Source organism: Tamandua tetradactyla, chromosome 8, assembly GCF_023851605.1.
Source record: "Tamandua tetradactyla isolate mTamTet1 chromosome 8, mTamTet1.pri, whole genome shotgun sequence".
NCBI lineage: Eukaryota > Metazoa > Chordata > Mammalia > Pilosa > Myrmecophagidae > Tamandua > Tamandua tetradactyla.
The window spans coordinates 32,379,170-32,389,158 of NC_135334.1; the positions used below are offsets into that span (position 1 = coordinate 32,379,170).

Consider the following 9,989-nt stretch of genomic DNA (forward strand, 5'->3'; position numbering starts at 1 on the left):
AGAAAATTTTGCTACAGAAGGCACACAAGAAGCAATCAATCAACCTTTTGGTTTCTTTCTGTCAAAATAAGTTACAGAGGATCACATCAGGCCTAGGGCAAGATACTTCTTGTGGATGGCTGTGTGTTAACTTTAAATGTAGCACATTTCCAAAAGCCTTTAACATTTTATTCTTTATTACAAGAAACAAAATGGAGTCTGAATTATAATAACACCTTTAAATATTCCAGGATTTATTTTAAAATCAGTCTTAAATTACATGTATCACACTTAAGTCTATTAGGAAAGAATAATCTTCCAATTTGTTAAATAAATTCCGATTATACTTCAATTCTCAAGGCTAACTAATCCTTATAAGGATGCTTGCACCATTGTTTAATTATTTCTCTCTAATGCCAAACCTCCAGCAAGGCTGATCTAGAAAAAGATGAGAGAGAGTACAAATTACAATTTGGAAATGAAAAAGAGGCTATCAGTGCAGATGCTATAGACCAGGGATCAGCAAACTATGACCTGTGAGCCAAATCTGCCCACTGTCTGCTTTGGTAAAGGCTGTGGGCTAAAAATGGTTTTAACATTTTTATATGGTTGTAAAAAATCAAAAGAAGAACAATATTTTGTGGCACATAAAAAATTATATGAAATTCAAATTTCAGTGTCCACAACTAAAGTGTTTTCTTGGAACACAACTACTTTAGATATCATTCATGGCTACTTTCACACTACAACAGCAGAGATGATTACTTGTGATCTAAAATATTTATTAGCTGGCTCTTTACATATAAAGTTTACCACATCCTGCTATAAACACTGAAAAAAAATAAGGAACTATTTAAAACTTTATGCCATTGAATTAAAAATTTAAGTGAAATTAAAACATTCATTAAAAAATACAATTTAGCAAAAATGGCCCAAGAAAAAAAATAAAATATATGACTTATCTGTTAAAGATAATGAATTTGTTATTAAATACCTTCCCACAAAGAAAACTTCAGGCCCAAGTAGTGGTTTTGTACACTAAATTTAATTCCAGATGCATTGTAGACCTAAATATGGGGGGTGAATTAATAAGGATTAATAGGATGACAGTTTTGTATAAGAAAGTCTTTAATAAGGTCAATAAAAACACCAATCATACATAAGAGATAACACTGAGAAGTGGGCTTTATTTAAGAACTTCTGTTCATCAAAAGATACCTTTTAGAGAGCAAAAAGGCAAGCCACATCTAGGAGAAGATATTTGCAACATATATCACTGACGAAATATTCATATCTAAAATGTAAAAGAACTCCTAAAACCAATAAGAATTATAACAATACCTTTTTTTTAATGAGCAAAAGAATTGAATAGGCCTATTCTAAAAGAAGAAAAGGCAATAAGCATATGAAAATTACTCAACATCATTATTTATCAGAGAAATGCAAATTAAAACTCCATGCTGAATATCTGTTGTTGTCAGTTTAACAGCAATTTCTTATCCTCCCGGGAGTATTAAATTTCCTTTATAATCAAATTTCCTTTCAAAGATCACCTTTTCCTTACTCTCAGCTCCATGGTTTGGGTGGGATTCTATTCAACCTTAATGCTAGGGATGGACTTTATTGGTCCAAGCAAATAAGAATATCCCATTTCCCAGACTACAAATATTGGTAAGAACGTGAAATCCAATTAGAACCAATGAAACATGAAGAAATGTTGCTGTAGCTTCAAGTAAAGGAAAACGTGTCCTCTCTTCAACTTGAGATTCCACAAGAGAGTTTTTGTTTTTGTTTTCTGTGACAGAATATGACAATATGAGATCTAGAACTTCTGCAGTCAAAAGAGGAGACCCTGCGGTGGGCAATGGTGGCTCAGTGGCAGAGTTCTTGCCTACCATGCCGGAGACCTGGGTTCAATTCCCAGAAAATAAAAAGAGAGGAGACCCTAGAGCTTCAATGAAAGGAAGGGGGTTATGGTGAAAGGAGGTACTATAGGAATGATGTTCTTGGTACACTATTGAGAAGATGGATCAAATATGACCTGAAGCTATTCCTATCCCTTACCTATTTATTTACATAAGCCAATAACTTACCTTTTTTTACATAAGCACTTTCAGTTGTATTTTCTATGGCATGTAACATAGAGTCCTGATCATATATTACCATATTTTAGTACTTGCTAATATATGGAAGATTTTCATGGTGCTTTGTATACATGATACCATGACGGGGGGTGCAAGGGTGGTTCAGTGGTAGAATTTTCGCCAGCCATGCGGGAGACCCAGGTTTGATTACCAGCCAATGCACTTTCCAAAAAACAAACAAGCAAAGAAAGAAAGAAAAACAAAACAAAACAAACAAACAAATAAAAATTCAACAAATGGTGCTGCAATAACAGGATACTTACATGGAAAAGAGAATGAGATGTGACATCCCTCCCACCCTCAATACAGCATATAAAAAAATTACTATGATAGGTATTATGACCTCCATTTTACAGATGAGTAAACTAAGATGCAGATATGATAAGTGATCAGGAATTGATTTTCAAAACATGCTGCTGGCTCTTCCTCCACAAAGCCTTTGTCTTGGGAAAGCCCTAAGAAGCAATGAGTTAAAAGGACATCATACATCAGAATTCAAGCTGTCTAAAAATGGGCTCAGAGAACTAACAGTCATTTATTTCTTCTAACTTAATGCTTAGGAAGATCCTAATAGAATTTTTTTTCAACGTGAACAGGAAAGAATTAAGTGTTTATCTTTAAAAAAAAAAAAGTACTTGATAGATACTCAGAGGAAGCCCCTTTATTTTCTGCTTTTCAAACTCTTTAAAATAAAGTTAAAGCAGTCCAGGGAGAGTAGACTGCCGTTGCTATCCTGCTTTTGTGGCTCAAAGAGGGGCAGCGTCAGTACCTCCATGATCTACTTAAAGGACACAGGTATTGCTGCCTTACTATAAAACAGGGAGTGGCTCCAGCAGCTCCTAGCTTTGTCCCCACACCATCTGCTTACTTTTATCTTCAGGTCCTTTTGAAAGCCTGCTCCTGTAATGTTCCCCTGAGTTACATCCAAAGTGGAGATATATGGCAAACCATTGAAAAGCTCATACTGTTGGCAAACCATTGAAAAGCTCATACTGTTATTAGGAAACAGAAGAAAAGGTCAGATCTCCTCAAACAGTCTGGCAAAAGCAAAGGAGGTAGGACCTGGTTAATTAAAATAGGAAGCCAAGCAATTTGGGGCTGTTTTCCTAACAAGTAAACTGGGATAGTTGGGATTTTTTTTTTCACATTTTTAAAATAATCTTTTCCAATATTTTTTCATTGCAGAAAAGCCTGAAAGTACAAACAAGCAATAAAAAGTAAAAACTTTAAAGTCCTATGTCACTACTCACATATAAATACTGTTATCATTGGATATTTTCATACATATATGCTTTGCCTTGTTTTTTCACCAAAAAAGGGGAGAATGCTATCTTGAAAATTCTCTGCATTTCTTAGCATCTTTCATATCAATAGTCTTTTACAAAATGATTTTAATGTCTTCATGATCTCTTACATATAAATTACGATAATCAATTAAAGCAATTCCTTTCTACTAGACATTCAAATTGTCAGCAAGTTTTAAACCTGTTATATTGACCATTTTATAGTATAATATTGGTACCTTTGCGAGATTATTTTCATTGGATAAATACCCAGAAGTGAAATTTCTGAGTCAAAAAACTATACATTTCTAAGTCTATTTAATTTGTATTATTATTATGCACACTTCTGAAAATTCTACAAATTAATATGTATAGACTCAATCTTGAAGTCTTACCTAATAGCTCACATAGCTACTTTCTGCCAAAATATTTCAGTGGCCCTCCATAGCTTGCATGAATTCCCAGTGGAAGGGAATTGACTGTCAGAACTTCCATACACCAAGGAATGTCTCCATACACTATATACCCCTTCTCTTCGGAAAGGAGAAACCTGTACATATACAGATGGGGAAAGCTGCATTCATTGAATACTTATAAATATGAAATATGTCTGGAACACAATAGATTCTCGATATTTTTAATGAATTACTGAGTGGAGAAAAACTGGGATTTATCCCAGGTTTTTCTGACTCCAAGATCATTATCATAGATGTGTCATGAATGCCTGCCTGGCTTATACTGAACTTCCATCTCTAGAAATGGCCTTTGATGCATAGAGGAAGTCACATGTCTAACTTGAGCTGCACCAACTCAACTCCCTCTCCTGGGAACGTGAAAAATTTTTAAACATTTTATTTAGACATACTCTCAAACTTACAGGGAAGTTACAAAAGTAATACAAATCCCATACAGAGAATTCCCACATATTCCCTCCAAGATATCCAGATCCACCGATTTTAACATTTTGACAAATTTGCTGTTATTCTATCTATCCAATCCATGTATCTATATATCCATCTATCTTTCTGTCAATCCATTTTCTGAACACTTGAGTGTAGGTTGTATATATCAAGCTCCTTGAACACTTAATACCGCCAAGTACACTTCCTAAGAATGAGAATATTGACTTATGAAACTACCTTAAGGGCAGCTATCAATTTCAAGAAATTCAACGTTAATACAAAGCTTCAGTGCATATTCCAATTTTTCCATATGACCCAATAACGTCTTTATGAGCTATTTCTCCTCCCTTACTAGATTCTGTCCAGAATCACACATTGCATTTAATTATCATTGTCTATAGTTGCTTTTCCTTTTAAAAATTTTGGGAACATATATATATAACAAACACCTCAACTATTCCCAAGAATATCATTTAGTGGGACTAATCATATTCACAATATCTTATTACACTCACCAATTTCCATGACAAAAATTTTCCCATCTCCCCAAAAATACACCCTATGCCCATTTGTATTAATTTCCCATTCTTCCTGCCTCATGCCTTTGGCAAGCTGTACCCTATTAATGTCTTTATGAGTTTGCATATTCTCCGGTATATTCTTTGTAGTTACCATGGGATTTAAATTTAATATCCCAAATCTATTACAAACTCATTTGTTTGGATACCAACCTAACTTCACAAGTATACACAAACTGGGTGGGACACCGTGGCTCAGCAGGCAAAGTTCTCTCCTCCTATGCCAGAGACCCAGGTTTGATTCATGGCGCCTGCCCATGTGAAAAAAAAAAAAAGTATACACAAACTATGTTCCTACACCCCACCTTCCCCCTACCTTTAAGTAGTTCTTGTCAAAAATTACATTTTTATATATTATGAGTCTAAAGTCACCAATTTATACTTACATGTTACGCATTTGCCTTATAGATCCCTTAGAAAGCAAAAGGAAGAGTTAAAAACCAAAAAAACACAATAATAGTGGCCTTTATATTTACTCTTCTCATTAGCCTCACTGGACACTTCAAATATGTCATCCCATTGACTTATCTCCATGCTTTCTGATGAGAAACTGGCACTTTATCTTACTGAGGTTCCCTTGCATTGTGACACATTGTTCCTCTCTTTTGACTTTCAGAACTACTTTGTTTTATCTTTGGCATTCAACAATCTGATTATAATATGCTAAAGCATGGATCTATTTGGAGTTCATTGAACACCTTGGATGTGAGCATTCTTGTACTTACTTACATCTGGGGAACTTTCAGCTATTATTTCTTTGAATGCTCTTTTTCTCTCTTCTCCTCTTGGGACTTTTCTATATATTGGTATACTTGAAGGTGTCCCACAGGTTCCTCAGGCTCTATTTACTTTTCTTCATTCTTCTTTCTGTTCCTCAGATTGAATGATTTCACTAGACTTACTTTCTGTTCCTCAGATTGAATGATTTCACTAGACAAGTCCTCTGATTTTTTCTTGACCATCTCCAATTTGCAGTTGAATCCCTCTAGGGATTTTTAATTTCTGTCTTCAGCTGTGTTTGGTTCCTCTTCATAATTTCCATCCCTCTATTTATATTCTCTTTGTGTTCATCTTTTTTTTTCTTGATTTCCTTTAGTTCTTTGTCCATGTTTTCCTTTAACTCTTTGAGCACATTTAAGATCAGTTTTTAAAAGTCTTTATCTGGTAGATCCCAGATCTGATCCTCCTCATCAACGCTTTCTAATGCTTAATATTCTTCTATTCCTGGGTCATCACTTCCTGTTTATCTGTACATTTTGTAATCTTTGTTGAAACAAGGATATTTTAATATGTTAATGTGTTGTCACTGGAGTTTAGACGTCGTGGCATCTGTTTCTTATTTTTGCATCCAGCTAGTGTTATGACAGAAAATCTTTGAATTCCAGGTGCTTAAAAAAAAAGGGAAAAAATCTTTCCAGTCTTTGCAGGTTGACCTATGTACTTTAGTTTGAACATATCTCCAGGCTAAGGCATAGGGCCTCTCTGGTCCATTCTGAACATGTATCTTGTCTTGGGTATGCATGTTTGGCCCTAGGAACACCCCTGTTTACATGGCCCCTCTTCCTTAGGAAATAGCATCCTCATGGTCCCAGGCACTACAGCATATGTCCTATTGCCAACAAACCCTTGTCCCATGCAGCCATGATTTGACTTCTCTCCCACAGTGTTCTGAAGGAGAGCTCCATGAACTGCCTTATACATACAGGGCAAGTTCTGGCAGGGGCAAGCCTGCAACAAGCATCCTAGTTCAGTCTCTCAGGCTGCTACCAGATAGAATAAGTCAGAAATACATGCTCCCAGAATGTGCATGTGAGTTATTCTGCTCCCTCTGGAACCAGGACCAGGGACTGGACTAGCTCCATGGAGAGCCAGTGAGAGGATTAAGAAGCAGTCAGCCAGGGAACTATAAGATCCTTCTGCTTTTAAGTGGTCTTTTTCTTGATTTGGTGCTGTCCTGGTACTTTGTTTTCTGGAGCTTTGAGAAAGATGCTACTGATAGTTCTTGCTGGTTGTTTAAAGCTTCTGTAAGACACTGCTCTGACATATCTTACTCTGCAATCTTGATTGGATGGGGCCCAGAATGCTAAATTTGAAATGGAGAGACCAAAGCTCTCAAAGCTAGACTCCATTAATTTCACAACTCAAGAGAGGTCCACCAAGTCCTGCTGTGGAAATGGAGATCCCCAGAATTATCTTAGTTCATCAATTTTTCACTTTTCCACCAATCTCCTAAAATACCCTGGGAATCTTCTAATACTTTTCCTTCTTTTCGTCTTTGCTTAAGTAAGCTAGCCAGAGTCTGTTCTTATTACTTGCAACCAATGAATGTTAAGTATTACCATAATCTGGACTCTGGTTATCATCAATATAACCAAAGGTAATACCAAGGCCTTAGGAAAAGAAACTTAACTCATCCTTACAAAACATTGGGAGCTGCTGGTATGGAGATTTACCTCAGAAATAGGGATCAACTGCTTCTGGCAGACTGCTGATATTAAGCTTCTACATGCCTTGTTATAAGAAATCCATGAAAACCTGGGCATAAAATAGCATAAATTTCTGGCATCTCAGAAGACTGTGCTTTCATTGTCCTTTTCCCACATGTTACAAAAGAACAGTCTGTGTAGCTGTGACTGCAAAAATGGTTGAGTGAATTTTCCTATCAAACAGCCTGGGGAAAGTTAAACTGTTGCTTCGAAACACTGCAGGTAGAGCTCATACCGTCTGGAAACTAATTATGAGAACTAGATGTCCTTGAATAAACCAGCCAAAAGTAAAAAGCCTTCAGCTATTACTTCTTTTTAATGTTTTATGATTTTTTGTTAAATGGCTGCAGGTTTATGAAGAATGCAGTTGAAACCCTTGGAAACTAGCAAGGGAAATGATTTAGACTAAAAATAAAAATAAGACAGCTTCCTTGTCTATCAAATTCATCTAATGCAGCTTCTTGCTTTAAAGTATTTCTTGGGTTCAACCATCATCTTTATCAGCAGCTCCCAATTCTGGCCCATAATACCTAGTCCCCCCAATTCCAGCTCTAGTTTCTATCCTTCACATTTGTTCCAGATCAATCTTTCAAAAATGGTGATAGTTCAGGCTTGTTTCTAGTTCAAGAATCTACTGCAGGGTGACTCTGACGTACAGTATGGAATGCCTGGGCTTTGAAGCCAACAACAAGAGCTTAAACTTCAATTCCATCAACCATCAGCTATGTGAATATATACAAAAGTTAACATCTCTGAGCCTCAGTGTTCTCAACTGTAAAATGGGGATAAAGCATACCTTGAAGGTTAATATTAATAAGTGGTATATAATTTACAAACTTCCTGCTCTCAGAAAGCACTCAACAAATATTCCTATTTCCTTTTACTTTCTCTGTTAAGCTTAAGATCTGATGACCCTAACTTGTACTTAAGCTTAAAATCTGATGACCCTAACTTGTACTTTCTCTTCCTGGCCCTCCATAATATGGCTCCTCCCTTCTTGTCCCATGATATGTCCCCTGGCTTCTCCATCATGAATTCTGTGCCTCAAACAGTCTCCATCCCCTATTTGCCCCCATTTCTACTTCACTCTCTTTGTTCATGTTTTTATTCCCTCCACTCTCCCACTGTGCCCTTTCCTGTCCATGTTGCAAATCCTTTCAAATCCAATTCGAGTCTCTCCTGCTCCAGCCTCCTTAGTCACAATGATTTCACCATTTTCAGAATTGTTCAATGGGTACAAATTTCCTAGGCCATAGACTCATATGTCTAAAATATAACCCTATTTATCTATAATTGCATGTGATTTCTATTTCAAACTCCTATTCCAACTAGAGACAGTAACTCAATCGTAGTCAGTATTGGATTTTTCTGAGCTCAGAGATTCCTCAGTTATGGGTTTTTCAGCCACCTCTTCCTCCTAGGATTGCATCTAAACTCTGGGGAGTCTTATGAAATGCTAGGTACAGGCAAGGAAGAGTTTATGTCCAGGGCATTATCTACTCTCCATGCTGGCACCTGCTGATATGTGCAGTATCCCACTGACCCATCATCACCATCTTTCCCTGTTTATATGTGCTTTTAGGCTCGAGTTCCCATGGGATATCTGGTCCTACAGAAGATACAGACAAACTCAGCATCTTCTATGGCATCTTGTCATGCTGACCACAAGGCCTGGTCAGCTTTTCTAGTTCCTACATACTCTCAGCCCTTCTGGAGTGATAGGACACTGAATGAGGCTATCTCAGGCCTCTTTGTCTAGACACTATAAAACCATCTCTTCACTAACCTCCCCTTGCCCTAGAGGCAAAGGAACTTTGCTGTGATTGATGATTCCCAAGACTCCAAGCAGAGAAGCAGGGCTTAGCTTCCCTCTGCTCTCAAATCTCCAACCTCTGGTGATACTACTATCCACATCCAGGCAAGATTCATCCCAGGCAGGGCTCAGACCAAGTACAGATGCATTTCCATTTATCAGATACTCACAACACTTTCTATCTCTATTGCACTTTTCTTCAATTTTCCTCTCTCTTCTCTCAGGAAGAATTTATCCCTTCCTATTCGGAAAAAACTGGCTCTGTAAGATCTCATAGTCTTCTAAGAGATTGACAGAATTCAAAATTCTATGTCCGAGTCCTTCAGGGTTTTGACTTTTGAGACCAAAAACACTTTTGCATATGTTCTAGCGGCTCTGCCATGAGTTTTGAAGTTTGTTATGAAAAACAAAAGCTGAATATTGACCCATCCCTTCCCTAAAGCTATAATCACAGAGTTCTCTACTGAAATAACTGGAAGAGTTACAGCACAGAAGAGAAATATTGGGAACAAAAAAATACACAAAATAAATGAGAGGTTTCAGTGTAGAAAAGATGTAGCAGAGGCAAAAAGAACTTGGTTGATACCAAATATCACCCCTACAACAATGATCTAGAACCCTCTCCTATGTCTTCACTTCTACCCCTCTTTGCCAGACTAATTTCTGTCAACGCTTTAGTTCTCTGCTAAGAAAGATATAACTTCCTCTGACTGCCAATGACTCTCGCCCTTGTATAATTCTCCTCCTGTGAATATGATGGAACGTTGCTCCTGTGAGCCTTACATTACATGACAAAAAGGATTT

General features: G+C 36.9%; 1 long non-coding RNA gene across 1 annotated transcript; it reads right to left on the reverse strand.

Moving 5' to 3' along the window:
* Positions 1 to 315: 315 nt before the first annotated feature.
* LOC143643330 (uncharacterized) lies at positions 316 to 1,721 on the reverse strand. The gene is made up of 3 exons (XR_013156224.1): positions 1,533 to 1,721; positions 974 to 1,046; positions 316 to 417 (listed from the first exon to the last, which is right to left on the reverse strand). It is a non-coding gene; the product is annotated as an uncharacterized LOC143643330 (long non-coding RNA).
* Positions 1,722 to 9,989: the final 8,268 nt, after the last annotated feature.